The 26868-nt window shown below is 46.3% G+C and overlaps 1 long non-coding RNA gene across 2 annotated transcripts in view; it reads right to left on the minus strand.

Moving 5' to 3' along the window:
* Positions 1 to 23: 23 nt before the first annotated feature.
* LOC131491679 (uncharacterized) overlaps positions 24 to 26868 on the minus strand; it is a 67338-nt gene continuing 40493 nt past the window's right edge. The window contains exons 3-4 of one of the 2 annotated variants that reach the window (XR_009251596.1): positions 1893 to 2176; positions 24 to 90 (exon numbers count right to left, since the gene is read on the minus strand). This is a non-coding gene — a long non-coding RNA (uncharacterized LOC131491679). Of the gene's footprint in view, positions 91 to 1517; positions 2177 to 26868 lie in introns of both variants that reach the window. The other variant, XR_009251595.1, reaches the window with a different exon arrangement.

The following is a 26868-nucleotide window of genomic DNA, read 5'->3' on the forward strand; positions in this document are numbered from 1 at the left end:
GTTGGAAAAAAAAAAAAAAAAAAAAGAAACGAAGACTGGAATTTCACTCCTTGTATGGCCTGAAGATTTGGTGACCTGTGCCTGTGTTTACTGAAGAAGGGGAAAGGAAACCAGACAAAAATATGGGTAAGCCTTGTGGGTTGTGGGGGCACTATAGTTACTTGTCACCTTTACAATGCCTTACTGGAACCCTGCCCCAAAGAGCCTCTCCCTGGTGAGGGGACATCTGAAGGCTGTCGGCTGGAGGCTGTGTCATGTGGTGTGTGATGACCACCTTTGGTGGGGCTGGAGGAAGGAGAAGAAGCAGAGTCAGATCTCCCACATCCAGGAGTCAGGGAGGGGAGGCACACAGGCTTTCCAAATTATGGTAAAGGTGAGGAGAGTCTACAGATGTTATTAAAGTCCCTAATCAGTGGACTTTAAGTTAATCAAAGGGGAGATTACCCTGGTGGGCCTGACATAAGCAGGTGATTTCTTTAAGAGTATCTAGATGTCAGAGAAGCAGATGCCCTACTTTTGGCCTTGAAGAAGCAGAGTGTCATGTTGTGGAGAGGGCCATGTGGCAGGGAATGGTGGGCAGCCTCTAGGAGCTGAGGGCATCAGTTGTATAACCACAAGGAACCAAATTCTGTCAATAATCAGTGAACTTGGAAGAGGATCCCAAGCCTTAAATGAGATTGCAGCCCCAGACAATATTTGAGTTCAGTCTGGTGAGGCTTCGAGGGAAGGACCAAACTCCTGACCCACAGAAACTGTGAGATGATATATTTATGTTGTTTTAAGCCACTGAGTTTGGAGTTGTTATGCAACAATAGAAAACTAATACAGTTTCTCTGCAGGTTATGGGAGCTAAATAAAGACGCTGTCTACTTGGGAGGATGAGGGTAGAATATCAGTATTGAGTTACGTTTGAGACTAAAGTTCCAAAAAGAACAGGACTGAGTGTTAAATTCTGGAATGAAACTGTTCTAATAACGAACTTACTAGAAAGTTCTAAAATATGCCTAAGATGTCAGTAAAGAGACTGCTCCCCTACCAGAAAAGGTGGGGGAGGGGATAGTTCCATAGAGCACAGCTGGAGCAGCTGGGGGAAAAGTTAAACCATGTTCATACCTCAAAGAATTGTGACTCCTTAATAAATGGATTTCACATGCATTATCTCATTAAAATCCTTACATTAACCCTATGAGGTAAGTACAATTGTTAGGATCCTCACTTTTACAGGTGAGGAAACTAAGCCTGGAGAGCTCAGATATCTTGCCCCAGCTCACACAGCTGGTGAACAGTGGGGTCAAGATAAGAAGCCAAGCTCTGTGACCCCAGAGCAGAGTCTCTGAGAGTCATTGCACTCTGGCTGTGGGCTGAGTTTGTGAGTGGTCAGTGCCCTGGTCCAGCCACAGACAGTGAAGTCCTCATGGAGACACCAAGAGGATTTTGTTACTCCTCTTAAGAAAAGTACTCCCTGGGTGATACCTCTGGGCAGAGTTCCAGGGTTCCCTTATCCTAACATGCCTCACCTTGGCACTCCTTGGGTTCAGCTGAATGTTGAATTCAGGGAAAACTACAATTCCAGTCAAAAACCATGAATCAACTGGAATTTCTGGGAACCATCAGGGTCTGCATTTTTAAAATGAACTGCCCGTTGTTTTCTCCTTCCTCCAGCCAATAAATGCTCCTTGATTTCTGCTCCATGCCAGGGTCTGGTCTGGGCACCGGGGCTGGGGACAGAGATGAATGAAATATAAACCCTGCCCTCATGGAGCTCCCCCTCTGGTAGTGAGGAGGCAAACCATATCAGGACAATGGTTGCACGAGCAAGTGGTGTCTGTGAGGTGCTGTGGGACACCCAGGAACGACAAGCAGGCACAGGATGTGGTAACAGTCATCATCACCTTTGCTGAGCAGTTAGGATGTGTCAGCTCACCAGGTGTAGCTGCCACAGCCCTGGAAGAGTGGCCTCCATCTTCCCCAGATGCGCAAACAGGTTCAGAGGTTGGCATGTTTGTCGTTTTCCTCCTTTTCCACGGAGAGATTAAGCTGTCCTGGGAGGAGGTGGGCTGAAAGAGGAGCTGAATGGATGTCCATTTGGCAACATTGAAAAGGTTCCTCTGAGAGTGACTGGACTGGGGGCCTCCAAGGTATAAAATGGTATTTCATTCATTTTCAGGTCTTTGCACTAAAAAAAGATAACACATACTTATGTGAAAAAATCCAGAGCAAAAAAGTAGGCAGTAAGTCTCATTCCCACCTCTGAAGCCCCCAGTTCTTTCCCATGACTACAGTCTCTTTTTATTCTTCCAGAGATAATTTATGCATATATAGACATCATATGTATATACACATCTCTTTTTAAAAATTTTGCCTTTATTTTTAGTGAGAGAGAATGAGTTGGGCAGAGGGAGTGGGAGAGAGAGAATCTTAATCAGACTCCATGCTGAGCATGGAGCCTGATGTGGGGTTTGATCCCACAACCATGGGATCATGATCAGAGCCAAAATCAAGAGTTAGATGCTCAACCAACTGAGCCAGCCAGGCACCCCCACATCGCTTTATTTAAAATATTTTTAGTTAGAGAATCTAGTTTCTTAATAAAATTTCCTTTAAATTTTTTTTAATGTTTTCTTATTTCTGAGAGAGAGAGAGAGAGAGAGAGAGAGAGAGAGCAAGCAGGGGAGGGACAGAGAGAGAGAGAGAGGGAGACACAGAATCTGAAGCAGGCTCCAGGCTCTGAGCTCTCAGCACAGAGCCTGACGCAGGGCTCGAACTCACGAACTGTGAGATCATGACCTGAGCCAAAGTCGGACGCTTAACTGACTGAGCCCCCAGGAATAAAATTTCCTTTTGAAAGAGACCAATGTTTTCTTGGCAAAGCTAGAAAGAATAGAAAAAAAATTAAAAACCCTTAACTTTTATTTTACTACCCATATTAGAATATATCAGCTATGAATGACTGAAAAACCCAGAATAACAGTGGTTTAAACAAGCAGAAGATTACCCTCTGTCACATATGGAGTCTGGAAGCTGGTGATCAGGGCTGATAAGGCAACTTGGCAGCAGGAGGCCCACAGAGACCTCCTTTTAGTTCCTCAGCCCCAAGGTCCAAGATGGCAGCATCAGGATTGCAGGGATCAGGATAAAGGAGACAAAAGAGAACCAGCTGTCTCTTAAGTAAGGTTCCAGGAAGCTGGTACCTGACACTTCTGCCGATATCCCATTGGCCACAACGAAATCACATGACCACATCTAGCTGCAAGGGAAACTGGAGAATGTGATCTTTATTCTGAGTGGCCCTATTTGTCCAGCTACAAATTCTATTGCTATGGGAAGGGGAGAGAGTGGATATTGGAACATAAGCAGAAGTTTTTGCCACACCACCTTGTCTCCATTGCCTGTAGCACACTGCCTGGCTCAGAGAAGAGATTCCTTCCTTTTTATTCAACTAGTCCATACTGAATAAGCATTCGTTGAATTAAATTGAAGGAAGATGGGAGATAGGGCAGACTTGTATGAAGATGGTAGGGGACCCAGAGTTTCTGCTTCAGAAACTCAAGAGGGACTGGCTGGGACCCCCCCCTACACCCCCACTGAGAGAAATGGCATCTTCCTGTCCTATCTTCTCACACCGCTGTCAGAAGGTCCTTACCTGGGGCTCAGACTCTCCATATGCACAATGGGGTGGAGGACATAAGGTTTAATGACATGCTCTCCAGCCCTTCCATCTCAAAGTGACAATGAGTCTGTGATTCTAAATGAATCAAAGGCAAGGGACCAAGCATTGACCACAAGGACTCAGAGTCAAAGATGAGAGATCAAAGAGACTGAGGGATCTCTGGGTCTGGCCTTACCTGTGGTAATCTCCATCCCACAAAAGGGCTGAAGCCCCCAGGCACTTGATCCTGCTTAGGCAATGAGCTAGATCTCAATCAACACTGGCACCAACCCAAGGGCTGGGAAGAAAGTGAAGAATGAAACTGTAGAACTCTGGCTACAATGAAGTACCTGTCATTGAAAATTACCCCTAAGCCAAAGAAGGGTCAGGCTGCCATGGCAGCAGACTGCTTGTCAACAGAAAGTGTCTGGGGGAAACTATTAAAAATAGTGGCTTGGAGGTCCATGAGGGACAAACCATGGGGAGGGGGGAGTGAGGCTCCTGCAAAGAGAAGCCTGTCTGCCTGATCAAGGAAGCTTGTTTGAGGAAGAATGATGTTTGGATGAGAACGAACCAAAGGATGTCATTATTTAGTCTTCAAATGGCATGGGGACATTCCACAGAAAACACACTAAAAACAATGAGCTTTTCAAGAAGTCTTGAAACATTTCTTCATGAGTAACAAATTGGCTTAGGGAAAGGGAAACCAAATGTGATAAATAAAACTTCTCTGAACAGAATATAGTAACATTATACAATTCTCTAGCGTGTGGGGTTAACTGGCTTTACTTAATATTTGATAGTTATTGGGGAGAATTCCTTGTGAGGAAGATGTTAAGCCATTTGGAACTAAAACATTTAAATGAATCAAGTGAACTTCAGTGGGGTGGGGGAGGGGCGGGAAAGGACAGACTACAGATTTGGGGGAGTAGAAGGCACACCCCAGGAGCTATGTGTAGATTAGAGATGCTCAAGGACTCCCCAGAAATTGAAGGAATCAAGGAATTGAGTAATCTTTTAAGTAGAGACTATGCCTATGGAATGTCTGGCCAATCACAGCCCTGGGTGTGTGAACACATTTATAGCGGCTCTAAAATGAGGAGGAAGGGAGGCCCTGCTGTCCGTGGTCCTGAAGCATCCTTCAGTACTTGACCAGCCAACAGTTGCTTCTTTTGCCAGGACAGTAGGCTTTCTATCTAACTTCCCCAAGCAATTCTGAACCTGGTGAGGATTTTAATTTTCTATCTTATTGAAAAATGTGTGGTTTATACAATGTCGCAGAACAAATAGAATTGGGATTTATGTTTCACAACTTACATGGTTTGTTTGAGCTTTTTCTATATGTCTTCGACAGTCCTATCACATTTCTGACAGTTACATTTTTTTTTCCTTTCTGGGAAGGTGGGGAGAAGCAGAGAATAGGTTTTTCTCTCTTCTCCACTAACCTTTACTTGGGAGTATTTGTGTGTGATATATAAATTTACACATGTGTATCTCCTATGAGAGAATATTTGCATGTAAGTCCCCAGCATGTGGGGTTGTATGTTTGTAGGTGTGTGTTGGGCTCCAGTGTGTGTACATGTACATATTAAGTGTAGTCATATTGTTTGGATACGTTTTTGTGATGTGGCAATGGCTGTGGTGGCGGCGGTGTGTATGATAGAAACAATTAGCCAATTAATTAGATGTTATTCCAATTCAGATGTCATTAGTAACCAAACCTTTCTCCTCTCAGTGTCATGCACTGATGTGTACTGGGCCTGACAGCAACTGGGAGGAGTTGAATTAGTCTCCATTTCCCAAATTCTATGTGTTTTTAATTAATTCCACATTATGTGTTTGCAAGTGCAATAATTTAATTAAATAGATGAAGAAAATACTCCCAGTTATTAATTGAGATACATTTCTTCACTTTGTGTTGCAGAGTCTTCATCAGGAAGTACTATTAAATGTGACATCAATCCCAATACTTGAATTCCTTTTTCATTATTAAAGCAGATTCACAACTTTGGAGTCAGGACATTGGTGTAGGGTTTTTTGTTTGTTTATTTGTTTTTGCTAGAAATTTCCCCTATATCTGCGAATCAGCTTGTAGCTCAATGTAAATTTAGTGTAGAATTTAGTCAGTTATTAAGTGGATTTAAGTGGCTGAACCCTGGTGTAATCTGACCAGCAATGCATGAAGGAAAGAGTTGGAGGTGTAAAAAAATGTCAAATAGCTTTCTCAGATGCATTAAACTATTAATAAAGATAAAACGATCTTTATGTTTGGGGTTTAGAACATCTCTTTTATGATATCGAGAAGCCACTTTGATTCACGACTCGTTGGCTTCAAGGTCTGGTGTCATTATTCAGAAGGTGTCAGGAAGAAAACAGAGACAAGCTGCTCAGCAGGGGGAGAGGTGAAAAAAGAAACCGTTTAGGACTGCCCTGGCCTGGCTGGGTTGAGCAGGGAGATGTCCCAGTGAAGGGATGATGTAAAAGTCAGCTGACACTCATGTCCATGCCCTGTGGAGCCCTCTGTAGAGGATATCTCCACTTTCTCCAGAGGTGAGTCTGCTTAGGGCCCTTCTGGCCTCTCTGCAGAGGGGCTGGCCTGTGGCAATGTTGGGGGGTATGCGGGGTATTCTCTATCTGTCCCATACCCCCACCTCTGCCAGATCATCCCCCTCTTTTATTCTCTTCCCTGCTCTGTATCCCAGGAGGTTAATCTCCGTGGACCACAGCTCTCAGAGTCCCCTGGACCTCTGGGAGGCACCAGACAGACAGTAGAGGCAGAGAAGAGTGAGGAGTCAGAAGAGTTACCCCTAGTCGTTCCTTGCCTCACCCCAACTCTATGGTGACTGCTTTATAAAGTTTACATCTTCTTACAGGCCCTGTCCCGCGGCTCCTGCTTTCTCCAGGTTCTGGCAACAATACTCCCTCGCCCTTGCCCTTCAGGCCTTAAAGTGTGATGGCTCCCCACCGATGCCTCACTATCCCATACTGGTTTCCCTAGCTTGGCTCACAGCTCTGCAGAGTCCCGTCAGTAAACTCTCCTCGGCTGAACTCTTTGAGAGGGCCAACCATTTTCTCCTGGACCCTGACTGATTCAGGAGGTCCTCCCAGGGAACCAGACTCTGACCCTCCTGGAGCTGTGCGTGCGGGTGGAGGGAGGTGGGCAGTGTCAGCAGGATGGGGGACAGGGGGTCAGGAAGAAAGAGCCTAGGCATAATGAACTTGCTGCACGAGGAATGTTGGTGTGTGAGGGCCTCTCTGTCCAAGGCTGCTCAGGCACGGCGCTGCTGGTGGTCCACCTACTCTTTCAGCTTCCAGGGCCAGGTCCTGTGCTAGGCAGGCCCTGCCCTCATGGAATTCACAGTCCAGTGGGGGACACAAGCAGACAGTTTGACTGCACGTGCTAAGTGCTATTGTAGGTAGGGCTCTGAGACGCACATAGGGCAGGCACTGGGCAGAAGGACCCCGGGGCGGGGGACAAGATTTCCTGGAGGAAGGAACATCTAAACTAAGAATGAGAAGGATAAGAAAGAGGATTGAGAAAAGGGGTTGGGGAAGGGGGCACAGGGAGAATGGTATTTCTGGCAGAGAAAACAGCACGCACAAAACCCCACAGCTGAGAGAGGGCTCAGGGCATTTGACAACTTCCAGGCCTGCAGGGAACTGAAGTGCATAAACAGAGGAGGTCAAGCTGGAGGGCGGGCAGTAGGAGATACCGAAGGCTTCCTTTTCCCCACCTTCGCTCCAAGACCTCGGAAGGGGTTCAGCCTTCATTCTGAGGGCCATGAGGGCCTTTGGAGCAGGACACAGACAGAGCCAGGTTTACATTTTGAAAGGAGCCCTAAATCTACTGAGTAAAGAATAGAAATGACTGGAAACTGGGTTCAAAAGAACCAAGGTGAGGGGTCTTGGCAGGGGAATGGAGAAAAGCAGGCCCACCCAATCCAATCTGGAACCCTCACTTTCCAGATGGGGACACAAGGCCCAGAGAAGGCCAGACCTTGTTCAGGTCACACAAGAAGACAATAGCCCACGATGCCAAAATCAGAGCTGGAGGGCACAGCCAGGGTCTGGAAGCCACCTCATCCTGGAAGACCACTTTGGGAGGGCAGACTCTGAGGCCCTGGCCACCCACGTTTCCTTGCAGCGTGGGTAGTCTTTGAACCAGAGGAACCCCATCCTGGCAGGACCTGGACCCTCACCTAGGTACACCCTGGGCACCTCGGCCCAGCACTGGGGGCTTGGCACAGGTGACTGGCGCTTCCCACTGAAATCATGTGAATATTAAGCTAATCAAAGACTTGCCTGGAAAGGGATGGGGCTGGGAAGGCGGCCCTAACGAGCTGCGTGTCACTCCCTCCACCCTGCGCGTCTTGCGCTGTCCCATTTGTCTGGCTGTAATCTACATTTCAAATGATTACATGGGAAGCTGAAGTGGTAGTGACAAGGATAAACGAAGCTTGTTAAACTAATAGCTGCACTAATGCCCAAATATGTGAACTTCCCGACGCAGGCCGCATCCCAGCCTGGCGGAGCTGTCAGCCCCGCTCCCCCGGGCTCCGCCGCCAGCCGCGGCCACATGATGAATGGCCCTGTCGACCAAACTCATCCGGGGCCCAATTAAACAGGCAGAAATGAACTGGAGCCGTCAGGCAGCCGGGGAGGGGGGAGGCAGGGAGGGGGTAGGCTGAGCCAGACAAGGGGGGTGGGGGGGGTAGTTAAACCTTATACAGACGGGGAGAAGCAGAGAGAGGGGAGGTGGGGGAGAGAGAGAGCAGCCTGGGAGAAGAGAAGGCCAGAGACCTGAGAAAGAGAGAGGCAGCCACAAAGAGAAGAGATGGGGGGGGGGGCGGGGAAGGGACGGTAGGGGAGAGACAGAGACACACAGAGATAGAGGGAGATAGAGACACTGAGAGACTAGGGGAGGACAGACACACAGAGACACACATATATAGGGAGAGGCAGAGAGATGGAGAGATAGCCAGAGACACGTGCGGAGACAGAAAGAGAGACATCCAGGACAGTGGCACAGCAGGGAGGGCAGAGTCCAGGGTGAGGGAGAAATGGGGGAGGGGAGTGGAGGAGAAAAGAGGGCAAGAAGAGAAAATATGTCCTGGCAAGCGGGGAAGTCGTTCTGTCAGAAAATGGTCATTTAATGGTTTGCCGAGCCCGCGACAGATATGTCATCTGAGGCGGCTCGGCAGCAGTCCCAGGGCATTTCATTTATTAATTACCAGCTTCCAGCCAGCTCCCTGATCCCTTCCCTCATGCCCATCATCAGCTCAGCCCCCTGGCTGGAGGCCCCACGGGCACCTCGCCCCATTTTCCGGAGGAAGCAGCCAAGGCCAGAGAGGGGCAGTCCAGCCAGAGCCTGACGTCACAGGCTACAGATCCAGGGCTCATGCCACCCACCAGGAGGTGTGGCCTTCCCAACCCTGCCTGCCCCCCAGCCTCCCTCCCTACCCCACTGGGCCAAACCTCCAGGACCAAAGGTGGGGAACCCAGCGCCTCCCCACCCCAGCAACCACCTAAAGGAAAGTAGGGAGGCCAGGAAGGACACTCTCCTTTTCTTCAATACACACTGCACTTTCTATTTCACAAATACATACTGCTTGTATAATCATTTTGTTTCCTTTTTTTCTTTTATTTAAACTCATTTTTACAGGCTTCTGATCCAATCTTCTCCCCTCTCAGCAGTTCCTCAGCCTTTTAAATGGCTTTGACAGGAAGTTTCTTTAAATTCAGACTCAAGGAACTAGTCTCCATTTTTAAGCAGAGGTGGGTGCTAAGATCCTCTGGTGTGGCCCCTTGCAGATGAGAAATACTTCACCAGGAATGCTTAATAAAACAGGAACGCACACTCACAGGTTGTACTGGTGCAAGCCCTGCCCCTCTACCCTGGGCAGCCTGCACACCTGCCTGCCCTCCTTCCCCCGCAACCTCCACCCACCTTCCAAGCTGGCCTGGAGCAGTCATGAGGAAGGGAAACTGCAGGATCTCCTTGATCCCAGAGAGTCAGGAGCCCTTCAGGACTCTGTGATCAAGAACCTTCCCAAAGGAAGAAAGGCACTGAAATCCCTGTTCAGAAATGATGGCCCTCAGCTAGAACTGGACTCCATCTTTCTATCAGATATCCGGGGTAGGTAAGGCATTGCTGAGGCCTCCAGGGGTCTTCTGGGATCTGAGAAGTTGGTCTGAACCTCCAACCTCCACTACGATCCCTGAAACCTCCAGATGGCCAGCCAGGAATTTCACACGCCCTGTGTCTACTAATGAACTTAGTCCTTCTTCAAAGCTGCCTCCCTGGGTTTCCATCCCAGCCAATGGTATCTCAGCTTCTGTCCTCTGATTTGGGCGCCATCCTATGACTACTGGGTCACCAAATGCCACGTAGTCAGCCTTTGGGTCTTCTCTTATCAACTCCATAGTGCGGGCATCCATCATCTCTCTTGGATTTAGGCACCAGCTTGGCCCCAATGTCTTCCAAACCACAGTTTAGAGGCCTTTCCGAAGGGTCAACTTTCTCTCTCACCTAATGTCCTCCAGAGGTATCCCCTTGCCCTCGAGGCAGAATTCAGCTTCCTTTTTAGTCTTCAAGGCCTGCCTTCTCTTGCCCCTCGTCTCCTACTCCTGCCACGTACTTGCTCAGTGCTCCGGACATCCTGAGCTTTTTGTCCCCCAAATCTGTGACTGGGATACTCTCCTCTGCCACTGAGACTTGTAGCAAGCTTCAGGGCAGATTGGACTTCAGAGGGGTCTAGATGGAAGTGTGCCCATGTCATGGGAGGTGTGCAGCAGCAACGGAGGAGCACTCTCCTGGCTACTGGGGAGGAGCCTCCAGCATAGGACAGCAGTCTTGGCTCAGGGACCTCGTGGGAACTTCTAGCCCAGAGTCTCTATGACTCTGTGTGTCTGCTTCTTAGAAATCATAGTTGGGTAAATGCCCTCTTTGTGAGCCCCTGTCAGCGGGGCCAGGACCAGGGCCAGGCACTTCAGGAATACTGAACTTTGGTTCAGTCTTAATCCCAGCACAAGCCTCTCTAAGTCTTCAGATAGAAGCTGGCAGGGGCAGAATTCATGTGCTCCTTGTTGGGGCATCCTGTGCTTGTGGGACCAACAGGTCTCTCCTGCAATGTGATTTAACTAAGAGAGAGCGGATAGTACAGGAGTGGGCTTTATGATAGATCCATGGCTTTGTGGTAGATCCATGAGATATACCAGCAGACACCATGGCTCTCATTGTAAAACTGGGCAAACTGAGGTCCAGGGAGAGGAAAGGACTTGTCTAAAATCACAAAGTGAGCTGTGCGCAGGCCCAGAGGCAGAGCCAAGGTCACCCGAACTCCCTCTGAGGCTCCTCCCCCAAAATAACAGCACCATCAAACCCTTTGCATCAAAACCCCTTGGAGGAGCAACTGAAACCCTACTGAAAACAACTCCACAGGGGCGCCTGGGCGGTTCAGTCAGTTGGGCGTCCAGCTCTTGATTTCAGCTCAGGCCATGATCTCAGCATTCATGCATATGAGCCTTGCATCAGGCTCTGCACTGTGAGTTCAAGCCCAGCATCAGGCTCTGCACTGACAGCATGGAGCCTGCTTGGGATTCTGTCTCCCTCTCTCTGCCTCTCCCTGCTCATGTTCTCTCTCTCTCTCTCTCTCTCAAAAATAAATAAACATTAAAAAAAATAACTCCACAACTTTAATTAATCTTGTCATATGGAAACTATTTACTATACCTGTCTTCAAAATCTCATTTAAATATATATAATTAGTATTATGCTCTCCTTAAATGATTCAGCCTCCCAGATTTCTAGGATGAATACAAATACTCTCCTATGATTTGCTCTACAGTGGACAACCGGAGGAAAGAACCATAATGGCTCTGGGTTATTTTTATTAGCTCAGCTTTGCTTTCACTGGGGCTGTGCTCTCCTCCATTGTATGTGATTTGGCTGGGGTTGCCAGTCAATCTCAGGACGGTACCAACCATAGTACCTCCTCTCTGTGGCACCAGTGATTGGTCTAAGAAATGCACATGTGACTCATCAGGGCCAATCAGAGTGCTTCCCTGGGACTTACGTACTGACATAGAAACTCCCTCTGTCTGCTGGAGTGTAAGACTAGGACTTTCAACAGCTCTTTTCTTCACCTGCATAAAGGAAGTCCAACTGCAAAGACAGATGGAAACAAACCCAAGAGATGGAGAGAGAGAGAATCCTGACGACTTGGTTTAGTCCCTGGATTCAGCTGTGCTTGAAACCAGGGCAATCCCCTGAAGGTACCCAGTTCCATGGCTCAATTACTTCTGTTTAGTCTTTGTTTTAGATTGAATTGGGATTCTTTCCCTTGCACATAAAAGAGTCCTAAAACTAATACAAGGCCCTTTCTCATGTCAGCCTGTTTCACACAATGGTTGGCACACACACAGCTCTCTGCTCTGAGTCACTTTGGAAACAGTGCTCATAAATACATTCTGTTGCCACTAGGGAAGAAGGTCCTAGCTTTAGGACCCTATGTCCCCCACTCCCTGCCTCTCCTGCACTGTATCCTCAGGACCTTGGGGTTTCTCCTTGTGGGCAGAGAGAGAGCTGACCACTGGAACCCCAAGGGGGTATCTGGGCTCCAGGGAGGCCAGGGGCTCTGAGATCCTTTCGGGTTACAGGCAAAGTTGTCTCCAGGGAGACAAAGAAGTCTCTCTCACTCAATTGCTCTGATTACATCACTGTCCTGTTCTGACACCTTCAGTGACTCTCCACCACCAACAGTTGGTAAGGACCAGACTCCTTAGTCTGCAATAAAGACTCTTCACAATCTGTCCTAGATTTTTCACCCTCTACTCTTTGTATTTCTGGGTCTTTGCTTGTACTTTCTCCTTCCACCTGCAAAAGTCCTTCCTGTCATTCCAGGCCCAGCCCAAGCACCACCTCTTGTAGGCAGCCTTTCTCATTCCCCTAGTAATAATTAAACTTGTTCTGGGACCTCCTCTAGCATGTTATCTCTCCCTCTTTTGTAGCTCATCATATAGTCTGTCTTGTACTAAATGTAGTGTTTCTTTTGCCTGGCTTTTCCCTCCCCCCACCAACACCCAGACTGGGCAACTCTTAATTCATCCTGTAGATCTCAACTCAAAGGTCACTTACTCAGAGAAGTCTTTCTTGGCTGATTATCCCTGACAAACTCTATTCCTCTTGTTTTCTTGTCCTTACAGCACTCTAAAGTCTTCTTCAACAGTGTTTATCACAGCTTAGAATAAAGTATCTGTTACTGTAATTATTTGATAAATGTCTGTATCCCCCTATTAGAACATATGCTCCTATGAGAGCTGAGACTCTGTTTTGTAGCTAGAATGGTACCTGGAATATCAGTCAATATTATGGAATTAGTATTAGTAGGATCAATGACTGCACAGGTGAACGAATGAATGGATGAATGAACGTCTCCCTTAGCCCCTTACTAACTGGAAGCTCATTGAGATCAGAGACTATGTCAGTAATCTTTACATCCCTCATGGTTCCTAGCATGTGGTCAATAGTAGGTGGTCAGTGAACATGGTCCTACCATGTGGTCAGCAGTTACATAGTTTATGGGAGTTCTAGAACTCTGCCCATGGTGCTATAATATGAACCAGGAACCTAGGGTCTCAATCCAAGCTGGGCAAAGAACTGAAAAATTTTAATAACCACAGAGGACATCCCCTAATCCAGGTACACTGGAGCTACAGAAATGACTTGAAACAAGCTCCTGTGCCCTTGGGGAGCATATAGCACAGTTGTCCTGAGCGAGTTGTTCTGACCCATCACCTCTCCAATGGAGTATGACATTGTTCTCAAGTTTTATTGCTACAAGATGGGCTTACTCAACTCCTCTGTAAACAGCATTACACAAATGCCATGCACACACATGCAAATCCAGAGTGGACAATAACCCTAGGCATGTTAGAGTGTTTGATGGGATGGTCACTGGAAAGCAAGCCAGGAGCCAGCTTTAAAAACAATATTTATTTATTACAATTGGCAGAGCAATGGAGAAAATTGCCACTTAGATAGGATTTTACATTTTGCAAAGCATTTTGTAATCAGCACAATTTTTCCCAACAATTCTCACGGACAAGTTGTTTTTGCCATTCCCATTTGCAGGCAAGAAAGTAGTGCAGGAAAGTGAAGGAAAATGCCACGCTTCTACTTTTCCAAGCACAAGCTGAAGGGAGAACTCTGGCTTAATTGAATGCAAGCAAGTACCTCTTTTGAATGTACACTATGTGCTGGGCACTGGGGATCTGGTTGTATTCAAAACTCACATAAGATTCTGGGCTTTGGCTCACTGCTGGTTTCTCTGGAAGTATATGTCCTTTGTCTCACTAAAAGGAAACTAAAACAATGTGTTTTCTTACACTGTCTCCACCTATCATTTTGCTTAGTCATCTCTCTTTAAAACTTCATGCAAGTTGTATCAGTCAGGATAGGCTAGGTAATGCTACTATAACAACAAAAAAAAGTCTCAGTCCCTCAAAACAATAAAATTTTATTTCTACCTTAAGCCATATGTCCATTGTGGGTCAGTGGTAGTGGAGGGAACGGGAGAGGGGGAGGACTGGGGACACTCTGCTCATTTAGGCATTCAGAGATCTAGGCAGATGGAGTGGCTTCCATCTCAAACATCACTTGTTAATGTGCTAGAGGAAGAAGAGAGCTCTGGAGACTCTTGGATTAGTAGTAGTTCAATGCCCTGGTGCAGAAATGACACATATCATTTCAGCACTCACATATTGGCTGAAACCAGTCACACAGCTCCACCTAACCATGAGCTACCAAAGAAGTGCAGTACTATCTTGTGTCCAGAAAGTGGAAAGACTAGGAACATTCGGCAAACAGCTCTAAAAACTACTATGCAAGTTAAATTTCATCCCATGTCAAGAAGAAAAAGGACAGCCAAGTTCTTGAGTTTGCTCTTAAGTCTGGAAAAATACTACCCCTGTGAGTAGAAGAGATTTTTGCAACTGATTATTTGTGATTTTTTTTATGAAGGGAAAAAACACTGAGACCTGTGCAAAGACTGACTTTTACCAAAATCAAGATTTTCTTAAGATGCATTAAAGGGAAAATGTTTAGCTAATGCAATAAGACAAGAAAAATAAATAAAAGGCATATAGAGTGCAAAGAAAGAACTAAATGTGTCTCTATTTGTTGATGACATGACTGTGTACATAGGAGATACTAAGGAACCTACAAAGAAAGAAGGAAAACTACTAGAACTAATAAGTGAATTTAAGATGTAACAATATATAAAATTGATATAAAAATCAACTGCACACCTATATATTGGAAATGAACAATCAGAAAATTATACTAAAAATAAATACCATTTATAATAGCATTCAGAAGCATCAAACACTTAGGGAAAAATTTAACAAAAGATGTGAAATTATTCTATAGTGAAACTATAAAATAATACCAAAAGGAATCAAAAAGACCTAAATAAATTGAGTAAATTAAAAATTGAATGAAAAAATCATGGATTGTAAGACTCAATATTATCATGATGTCAATTTTCCTCAAATTGATTGAAAGATCCATTGTAAGCCCACTCAAGATGATTTTAACATTCAGAAAGACAAAGGACCAATAATAGACAAAACAACCTTGAAAATGAACTACAAAATAAGAAGACTTAACCTACCAGATTTTAAGATTTACTATAAAGCTAAAAATATCAAAACTGTATGGTTTTGGTGAAAGGATAGACACACAAATCCATGGAACAGAATAGAAGGTTCAGAGATAGGTCCGTACATTTATTGTCATTTGATTTTTAACAAAGATGCCAAAACAATTAAATGAGGAAAGGAAAAAGTCTTTGACAAATGGTGCTGGGACAAATGAATATCCATATGAAAAACAAAGAACTCTGACCTTGTGTCACACCGTACACAAAAATAAACTTAAGATGGATTATAGACCTAAAAGTAAAACTGAAAGCAGAAAGCATATCTTTGTGACCTAATGATTTCTTAGAAAGTACACAGAGTCTAAATCATAGGGGAAAAATGTGAGAAAATTGACGTGATTAAAATTAAAACATCTGCTCATTGAAAAACCACCATTCAGAAAATAAATACATGGGGGCGCCTGGGTGGCTCAGTCGGTGGTTAAGTGTCTAACTCTTGATCTCGGCTCAGGTCATGATCTCACAGTTGTAAGATCGAGCCCCACATCAGGTTCTGTGAGGGGCCACTGGGCATGGAGCCTGCTTAAGATTCTCTCTCTCCCTCTGCCCCTCTCCCCTACTTGTGCTTCTCTCTATTTCTAAAAAAAAATAAAAGAAAAAAAAAGAAATAGGTAAACCATAAAATGAGAGAAGATATTCACAACATATTTATCTGACAAAAGATTTGTACCCAGAATACATAAACCCCTACAACTCAATAATAAAGACTAGCAGCACAATTTTTAAAAAAATGAACAAAAGACAAAGTCTGAAAACACACTTCACAAAAGAAGATATACAAGTGACTAAGAAATACATGGAAAGTCTTTTAACATCATTAGTCATTGGGAAAATGCAAATCACAACTGCAGCGAGATAGCACTGCACACCTAGAATGGCTAAAACACCAGATGCTGGAGAGGATATACAGCAGCTCTAACTCATACACATTGCAGTTTGGAGTGTAATATGGTACAGCTCCTTTTGAAAAGTGTTCTGTGGTTTCTTGAAAAGCTAAACATCTATCTATCCAATGGCCCAGCAAGAGCCGATTACAAATTTTTGAATATCACCAGGAAAGAGAATCGGGGTTCTTCTGGGTGACCCCAAGAGGTAAGGCTAGGGTCAATGGAAAAAACAAACAAAGTGTTAGGTCCTAGTTCCCTGAGAGGAAAAAATGTTCTAAGTACAGCCACCCCTTCCTCAGAGTTCTGCCAGAGTCCAGTGAAGGAAATATGACTGATCACACCCCCATCCCACAGACTAGCAGATTGAGGCTGGGAGAGGTCACATGACTCTGAGAGGAGGCATGGCTTAGTGGGTAAACATGGAGATTCTGAAGTCACGCAGACTTTGGTTAGTATCTCCACCAATAATGAGCTGGGTGACTTTGGGTTAGTGAACCTTTCTGGTCTTTAGTTTTCTCACCTGTAAAATGGGAATGAAAATAATAAGTTATCTCATCCGATAGATTTGAGGACCAATTGAGATCATGCATGTGAAACAGCAGAGAATCTGGCATGTAGTAAGTGCTCAGTAAATAGTGGTTATTATGTTCACCCTGGAGATCCAATCAGCAAAGCGCCCGGCACCAGTGGCTTGACACAGCCTTAAGTTCACATCCTGTAAGATGGAAAACATCTGGATCTTGTGCAATGTTTGCCACACCAAGAAGGACTGCAGGCCTAATTAAAATTGCTACTCTGTTTGCATTATCAAATGTCGGGTTTTTTTTTTTTTTCTACCCACAGAGCAAAGATTTTTCTTATCAAAAATCTATTCACTAAAATGCTAATGATCGTCAGTGATTAGAAACTGCTGCTCAAAATTTGAAAGTTCCCAGTGGGCCTCTCAGACATGGCTTGTAACTTGTCAGTTGAAGAAATGTTCTCAACAAATCAAACTTTGCTGTATATGTTTAAAAAAAAAAAAAGATTTCATTTCCTTAACGCTTCACTGTGCGGGTCCAGGAGGGACTTTTGAGTTAAGTGACAGAGACTACATTATTAGTTGTGGAGTCAGTTCTAATAGAAGTCTCTCAAGGCAAGATATTCTCAGATAGGCCCCAAAACTGCTAACAAAAGTCTGTCAAGCTTATCTTAATTTCAATAAGCATTTAGTTTGCCAAAGAGAAGCACAGTGCGCGATGTGCTTCTATTATCCTCTTTCTGTCCTTCCTCTCCGCTTTCTTCTTCCTGTGCTTTCCTCTTCAGGAGTGAGAATCTACAAGGCTATATGCTTCAACATGCAGCCAGCAGTCCCATTGCCATCAGCTGTCCTCTCTGGTCATACCTGGGTCTCTGGGGCCCTCTGACTGGGCCTACACAGCTCCAAGTACCAGATGGGCCGGTGCTGTGCTGGGTCAGTTCCTCCTGGGCTTTCAGCTGCCCTGCTACATGTGGGTAGTCAGAAACTGGAGGCTGTGACTATAACATTATCCCCACTGTTCACCAGGCCTCTTGGCCTCTCTAGGTTCCAGGTAGTTTCTAGGATATACATGACCGGACCATGGCAGAACAGCCCCTTTGCACACAATCAGAAATTTGGGGCTGGTTTACCTAGGCATGAGCCAGCCCTGCTGGAGAACTGAATCAGAACCTCTAGGGTGGAGCCCAGCAATGTATGTCTTAAGCTCTCTGGGAGACTCTGTTACATGCTCAACTTTGAGGACTTTGGATATAGAATGATGGGGTAGCATGGGGACCTCTTGATTGAGGAGTGATCTGGATGGCTGGTCTGAGGGAGGGACGCTCAAGGCTGAGACAGGAATGAGAAGGATTCATGTGAGGTGCCAGAGGAAAAGTATCACTCGCTGTATGGATTTGGGTCTTAGTTCTCTAAGAATTGGGAGTGACAATAGTTCCCTCATCATAAAGTTGTGACGAGGATTCAGTAGGTAAAAGGCTGAGCACAGACTTTGCCAAAATGTAAACTCACCATCAATGATTACTTTTTATCATTTAGAGCATAATATCACCAAACCCCAGCTCTTGGGCCTCCAACCATAAGAAGATGGCATGGAGCCTGTTTTGGAAGCCCCCAGGCCAGCCCAGGTGCCACCCCCAGGGGTCTGCTCTGGAGTGTCACCAGGATTAAGATCACAGGTGGAAGAAACAAAGCTTCTAGGAGTCTGCATTCCAGGGAATGCCTGGATAGTTTCTACCTAGCACACCCCCCTCCTACCCATGTGGATTTTTTCTATTTTCAGGAATGCCAGAGTAGGAGGGCTTCTGTGCATTTAAGCAGTGCAGATCCTAGTAGATCTTCCCAACAAAATGAGGTGGGACACTTGGTTGAAATCAGAGATGTCCAGTCATCCAGCCAGTCATCAGCTGTACCACAAATCTTGCCCGAGAGCCTACTAGGTACACGGTTGCTGAGCTCAGGAGGCTTAGGACCTAGTTGGTGGATATACGACCCATAAGCAGTTGCTCAAAATACTAGGTAGAAAATGCTATTAGGGAGATGCTGGGCATTCAGGGGATGGGGAGATTGATTTCTGCTGGGGGGCTGGGGACACTTTCCTGGATGTACCATCCCTTCGGGACATCCATCATTACTTGTAGGAGCTTCCAAGGCAAAAGAGCTTATTATTCCCTCTTGAACCAGTTTGCTCTTGGGACTGCACATCAAAAACTCTAGTTCATAGAAATCCTCAATTCTTAAGCAGAAGAGCAAAAGACTCATGGTTGGTTTAATCTTCCCGACAGCCCTTTAGAAGGGGAAGAAGATGTTTGAGAGCCACTCCCATCATGATTTAGAACTGGGAGGTCCTTAGGGAACGTCTGGACCAATTCTCCCACTGTAGAGATGAAGAACTGAGGCCTGAGAAAGAAGGGATGTTGCCAAAGCTATGCACTGTTGGGACAGTGCTGGGACTGGAATCACGGCCCTGTGCCCCCAACCACCACCCCCATGGGAGTAAGATCTTGGGGAGGGAGGAGGTTTGCTTGCAAACATTGGTCTGGATTTACTACCAGGAGCTCCTGGGACCCCTGTACTGGGTCTTTTTGCTTACCCATTACAATTTCTTGCCCTTGTATCCAGAACCTATGCCCACCCATGTGGAACTGGCTCCTGCCCTCAGGGGATCCAGACAAAGGCCCAGATGCCGAGGCAGGGGCCACATATTATTCACACCATTCCTCCTGCATTTGCCCTATTTTATCACCTCTGACCATTGCCCTGGACTTTGGTCCCAAGGGGCTGGGCCATTTTGTGGGATCACTGTAGTTTCTGCTGAGAGCTTGATTGCTCCTCCCAGACTCCCAAGCTCTGACCCATGTTCCTGTCAGGTCTTCCCTACCCATAGCTCCTGATCACCAGGCAGGTCCTTGGCCTTTGCCTGGCTCTTCCTATCCAACCAAGGAGTGATCCCCCACCTCCAAGCTTCCCATCCTCTAACGGCTTCTCCAAGAAAGATAAAACCCTACAAACCCTACAGCGCATCAAGAAAAACTTCCCAATTCAGCACTGCTTTAAAAGTCAGGTAGATTAATAAAGCTAGAAAAGAAAAACATAAAAATGCATGTTTGACTAATGAAAATTATACTGCTTAGAGTCAATGAAGTGAACTTAGGTTAATTGATCATCCAGGTAACAACAATTATTTGCATCATTACCATGTGTCAGAGTAGCTTTGCTATGAGTTTAATTTGATGATACTACTGAGCTCTGGAAAAGTATCCTGGGCCTTTGTATTTGCCACTAATGTAGCTTCATCATCTGCTTCCAATTTTAAGTAGGAAGAGGATATATTCGTTTAAAAACTTCCTGCCATACTCAGATGTCCTGACAGTTGTTAGTAAATCATTGTGTCAAAAGATCACAGGAGCCATTTTGGGTCAACCTACAGCCCAAGGAAGGATTCCACTCGTGCCTCTCTGGGAGAGGTCATCATCCAGTCTGTTGAGGACTTCTGGTGATGGGGAGCTTACTACCTACCAGGAACTCTGATCTTTGAGCAACACTAATGCCGGACAGTTCTTTCCTAGGTGGAATCCAAATCTGCCTGTGTGGCTGACACCGTTGGTCCTGCTTCTGCTGATCTAAAAGTGAGTGAACAGCCTTTCTGTCATCATCTTCCATGTGACAGTCCTCACAGTAGCTCAAAGACACTGAGGTTACTAGGTCCTAAGAGACAGTACGATACGGTGGTTAAGAGCCTATTTGGTTTCAAGTGCTGGTTCTACCACCTGTTGGCTATGTTTATGTCTAGAGAGTTATGTAATCTTGACCAACCTCACTTACCACAACTGTAAAATGGCAATAATAATGTCTGTTGCATGGATTACTTAGACGATTAGTAGGCTAATATGTGAGAGGCATTTAGGATAGTGCCTGGCACATAATAAGCTCTATATACATGCTAGCTGCCATTATTTGCTTAGTCTCACAGGCCAAATACTCTCATTGATTCACCACTTTCCTTTTAAAGATTATTTAAGGATCCCATGTGGAAACAACTTGGGAGTCATATGAGTTTCTTAGGTCAGGTACCAGAAAGAATATAGTGTTGTTATGAAAATCAAATGGCTATTTCAGATAAGGTGCAGAGTACAGTTGCTTGGCACATAGTCCCAATAAATATTTGCAATTATGGTTATTGGTGCTTATTTAACTATTCGAAAATAGAGAAGAGAGATTGTCGGATGACATACATGTCTCAAATCTAACTGACTTTTGAATAACTTAGATGTGTACCTAAGTGAAATGTCTTAAATAAAGATTAGGCACGTGTGCAGAAAACGGCTCTAATTACTCAGCTCGTGCAGACACATTCCTGTCTTTGGAGACCCACAAAGTCTCAGTTACCATTTCCCCCCAGGTATCGCGCTTCACGGTGATGAATGGGAACTGATTCTTGGAATAGAAATGCCGTTTCCACAGGGCCTCAGCAGCAGCAGCAAAAACATTAGGTCGGTGTTTGAAATGCACAGGCTTGGAGAGAAAGCCTGGGGGTGCCTCTGAGAACACCCCCCCCCGCTCAGCCCTGAGACTCATAGAGAATGGGGAAGCCTTTCATAAGCAGGAGTTCCTGGAGCACCAGGGACTCCTGGGATCACAAGCAAAGCAAAACCTTCAGATATAGCTGTTCCAGGCACAGCACCTTTTTCTGGGCAAATAGGCCATGCTGTCTAGGAAACCCCAAAGGAATAAATGCCTCCCTTTTTTCAAACCGTTTTTACCCACACTTTTTTTTCCCAGCTGTTATTATTTGAGTATGACTAGACCTTCACATTCATTCTCTCATTAGACTCACAATGCCTAACTGAGGCTGGTAGTTTTATTCCCATTTTATAGATAAGGCAGTTGAGACTTATTGTGTGCATGTGTAAAGTCACTATTCCAATTCGATCACTATTTCATCACTATTCCAATTCTCATTTCCACACACTCTATGAAGTTAGGCACAGCCAAACAAACTTTGGCCAATAAAATGAGAGTGGAAGTGAGGTGGCTCATTTTAAGAACTAGTAACTGAGTCACCATGCTTGCTCCACGTTCCCTTAGTCATTGTAGAAGCAGTAACGAAAAGGAGCTTCCATAAACCTGGGTTCTGGAGTTACTAGTATGAGTAGAGCCTGCAGCAAACCTTTAATGAAACTGTAACATGAACCAGGGATAAACCTCTGTGATTTAAAACCACTTAGACTTTGGCGCTGTTTGTTACTGCAACGTAACCTGGACTATCCTGACTGATACAGAAATATTAAATAACATATATAAAGTTACACAGCTGTGGAGCTGGAATTAGAAGCCAGGTTTGTCTGATTTCAAAACTTGTGCTCCCACCTATACAGGATTACACCATCTCCTTTCTTCCTACCTCCCCAGTTCTCCACTCACTGCCTTCCCCATCCCAGCCTGCAGGTTCAGTAATGATGCTCTAAGGATAAAGCTCTCACTCCACTCTGTCTGGGAGTAAGTACTTCCCTGCCCCCTGGAAATTCTCCTGGACTCCCCATGGCTTTTTACAAAGATAGCCTGGGACCCAAGGGCAAGGGAGGAAATGAACGGAGCCCCCTCAGACTCAGAACCCTGGCCATCCTCTTGTGCCGTTACCCTCTCTCCCATCTGGGAAGACCCTTCCCCTAAAACTCCAACTGCACTGGTTGCTCGCTTTATGAAAACCACTTCATGTCTTCTCATTGCCCTCCTGAAAGAGGCCTGACACTCAAGGGCCACCATGAACCGGTTCCTGCTTCCTTTCCACTTTTTATTCCTGTCTTTCCTCCACAGGAGACCCTTGCACTGGCCACCATCCATGAGCAACCTCTTATCACCCAGACCTCCCAGGCACAAACGTGTAGAAACCTCCTCCTCCCTGAGCTTTTCTGTCTTCTTCTGCCAGTCACACACACAAGCACATCAGTTGTCCCCTCCCCTCCATCCCCCAGCTCCCTGTACCCACCTCTATCAGAGAATGACTTACTCTGCCTCATCCCTGTCTGTGCATGCTCGGTCTCCCCTGGACTGAGGCCCTCAGGCCAGCGGCCACAGCTGACTTCTGTCTGCATCCCCAGTGACCCCACAAAGCCCGGCCCAGGAGGGCTTCTGACACTGTGGCATAGGATGTTAACAGGGAGCTACCCGAGGCCTGAGCTTCCACAGCAGATCAAAAAGGGCGTTTTGTAATGTCCCCTCCACCTCCCTTGAACAAAATCCAGTGGAAACAAACAAAAACAAACAAAACGTGCTCTCTTCTCTAAGCCCCAGACTGGTTCTCCCCCAGCGCTGTGCTTTCAAACATCATCTGCTTTCCTGCTCCAAGGTCTATCTATCATCTTTGCCAGAATCTGTCCCTGCGGGGGCCGTGGCTCGAGAATAGTCAACATTTAACACAATCAGAGCTTGTTCCATCCTGGGGGCCGTGGGGGTGGGAAGCTGGCAGGGCTGAGCACAAATGCCTACGGGGCGGGATTCTCCCGGGAGAATCTCCTCCCCCACCCTCCTCCATCCGATCCCTATTTTCCTTTTATCAAGGAGGTAGGGCGAGACCAATGCACACACTGGCCCCATTTGAATGTCCCCGTCTCCTACCCACCCTGGCCACACACCTCAGCCTCATTAAGTGTTCTTACCTACCCATCACTACACAGCAGTCAGCGGCCAGGGACTGGGGAATATAGGTCATTTTCATGTCTTCGTGTCTTTAGCTACTGTTATAGCTGCACATTCACTTTACAGAAGTGCAGCTTATGGTGGAAAATCCTAACTTAAAGAATCCCAGTGGAATCTGAGGCAGCCCAAATGTTTGGAAAAGGGGAGAGAAAGGAGAAAGATCACAAAGGGACATACGAAGTTGTTGTAAAGGGGATCTATGTTCAGGACCTTCCTACCTTTCAAGTTTCTGGTTTTAACGTTTATTCATGGGCCAGGGCAGGAATGACAGGTGAGTACTGGAGACCCGGTTTCTAGATTCCTCTACAGCAATATCCATGTCCAACAAAGTCCTATTTCTGTACATGACCATGGTCAGGGGCATACTCAGGGGGCAATTCAGGCTACGTACTGTGAAACAAAGATAAGAAGGAAGGATCAAGAGAAACAGTGGCTGCTTCCTGGAATTCCCTACCATCTACTCTTTGCCTTTCCCAGGTTATTCCCAAGCCATCGTTCTGTGGCCCCAGGAGCAGCCATCGGATGCCCTCCTTGACCGTCTGTGAAAGCTCCCCAACACAGGATTGAGATACCTTCGCAAAGCTGCTTCCTACTTGTGCCTGGTTTGGGAGCACAGAAAAAGAGCACAGTTATGATTAAGCACGTTCTAGTCCCAGCTCACCATGAAAACAACCAGGTTCCAGTCACTCTGCTCCAGGAGGCACAGAGCCTCCTGGGTCTTGGAGAGACGGTGGCTTCCCCCCAAACCACCCAGGAACAGGCTGACTGATTGAGATGAATTCATTTTTCCTCCCAAATACAGAGACAAGTGCTTACAAATTGAGAAAAAACTGATGCTATATCTGCAAATAAGTTATTCTTTTTCCAACAGCCTCATTCTTTTAGCATCCTTCTCATAGTTTTAGGGCAAATAATATTTGTTTTCTCCCTGCACAAACACAAAAATGTTTCCAGCACTCCGAAAATCTCTGAATTCCATTTCCGTAAGCATTTGCTGAGGTGTCACTGGCCCTGATGCCTGGCAGTTGGCTAACGTTCCTTGAGTACTTACCATGTGCCAGGCATTTCCAGGTGTACGATCTCATTTAATCCCCTGGGTGGAATATTAAACCCTCACATAAACCCTCTGAGGAGATACTACGTCCACTTCACAGATGAGGAAACTGAGACTCAGAGAGGTGAAAGGCTTGCCCAAGGACACACAGCCTTTCTCCAGAGCCATGCCCTTTCTCAGGCCCCTGTCACCCATGAGACTGCAGGACCCTCGAAGGATGTCAGCCAACAACAACTTGAGCTGCTGGTCGGTCACCAGAGCCCAGCTCAGGCTCTGGCAGAAAATGTTTACGACTGAATGAATAAACAGTTGCGTGAATTGCTGCCACTTAGGTGGTATATTCCACTACTCTGCTTCTCTGACCCTGCTCTGGGGTCCCTGGATCCAAGACCTCCTCCCAAGTCACATCCCTCACCCCACAGCCACACGCGGCTACGCAGCACACAGAACCTGAACGTCAACAGCTGCATGAGGAGGAAACCTCCCAAGAACTACCTCTATTCCTTGGAGAGTTCATTTGTGCATGTGTGAATGGCAGTGCCCAGAACAACCACAACCATCCAGCTGGCACGACAGCACTCCATAGCCCTGCAAGATCCTTCAGCCGTGACCTTGACCATCATCACAGCAGCCACAGCTGGTAGGCAAGGAGGGATTCCTCTTTGAGCAAAGGGGGAACCAGACTCAGAGAGCAAGACCACAAGAGAACTGAGCCAGGGTTCCTGATACCAGGCTCAGTGCTCATTCCTTTGCCATATGATTTCCAGAATCTTTTTTCTGACTACCAAAATCATGGAGATCCACTTCTAGGGCCTGGTTTGCAAGTGGGTTTTGTTTTGCATGAATAGGAAAGAGTATGTGGTTGATTAGTAATGTCTGCTATGAGCGAGGGTTTAAGAGCCATACTATAGGTGAAGTGTATTCACGGATCATTCCCCAGACTCTAACTAATATGCCTTTTCCTCTTTAAAACAAAACCATTTTGAAATTACCTCCTTCTGACTGTCTCCAGCTCAATAAAATTTTCTGACTTAATGGCCAGAAATTTCACCTGAATGCTACCTGGGAAAGCAGAGTTTGATAAACAATTTAACATAGGCTTCAAGATTGCAAGGGGAGTGTTTAATTTGCTCAAGAGACCCACTGTCCTCAAGGACTCCAGTCCATTAGCTTTTGTCCAACTAATGACAAGTGAGTTTTCTATATTCATTAAAGCAGACTTGGGATTTGGCTTGAGGGGCAGTGAACTGAAGAGGAAATAGCACTGGACTCAGGAGGAATGTTCTTGATTACTTGCTGTACATTTTGAAAAAGAATAAAATGGTGTTTTCTAAAATCCTTTTAAGTCAGTCTTCTCTCCGATTCAGGTTCTCATCTTCCAGTGAAAACCAGGGGTCTGCCCCAAAGGGGTTTTTAAGGCCAACTCAAGCCAGCTCAACTCAGCTCAGGTCACTTCGCCAGCCACCCCCGTCTGCTTCCACAGGGCTGTGCTGGCACAGGTGGGAAGGGAAGAGGCCCAGATTGCCCTCAGAGGGCTCACAGTCTAAGGGGGCACCTACAGGGGAGAGCAGCGAGGGACAATCACCTGGGGGTCACCGTTACCAATGCCCTAAGCCCCTGCCTCTGCTGCTCCGGCTTGCAGAATTCATTGATCTCAGTATGACAAACATTCACAGGGGTGCTACTAGGTGCCAGGAGTCTTGCAAAAAAGAAGAAGAAGGAGAAGGAGAAGGAGGAGAAGGAGAAGGAGAAGGAGAAGGAGAAGGAGAAGGAGAAGGAGAAGGAGAAGGAGAAGGAGAAGGAGAAGGAGAAGGAGAAGGGCAGAAAATGTCACCACGCCCTGCTCTATCCCTGCACTTTTGTTTCGGCCACCGCATCGATGATGGAGTCTGGGTTGCTCGCTGATCCCTCCCGCTGGGAATAACTCCCCAAATGCCATAGAATAAGGTCAGAAGGCTTTTGAAGCTGTGGCTAGTCCCATGACATCTTTGTGTCAATTAGGAAAGAGACTTGTATTGGAAGGAGACAGAGGGTTCACTCCAAAGAGTTGATTGGAGAGAGTTTAGTGAAAAGGTTGTTTATTAAGGTGTGGCCAGGGGTAAGAAAAACCAGCATGGGATGGTGGAACACCCTAGCAGCAGAAGGGAGCCGTGGTACCACTGTTGGGCCAGAAGGGACAGCAGGAGGCTGCATCTATGGTAAGGGGTACCTGACAGGAGCGGTGGACCTTCATAGGCACAGCCGCCACCAAGCCAGCAGGGGGGGCAGCTGAGGGGATAAACACCCCAGCTTCTCTCTCTGCCACCCCCCCCACCCCACCACCTTGTGCTGGCGCCTCCCAC

This window comes from Neofelis nebulosa, chromosome 12 (assembly GCF_028018385.1).
Source record: "Neofelis nebulosa isolate mNeoNeb1 chromosome 12, mNeoNeb1.pri, whole genome shotgun sequence".
Classification (NCBI taxonomy): domain Eukaryota; kingdom Metazoa; phylum Chordata; class Mammalia; order Carnivora; family Felidae; genus Neofelis; species Neofelis nebulosa.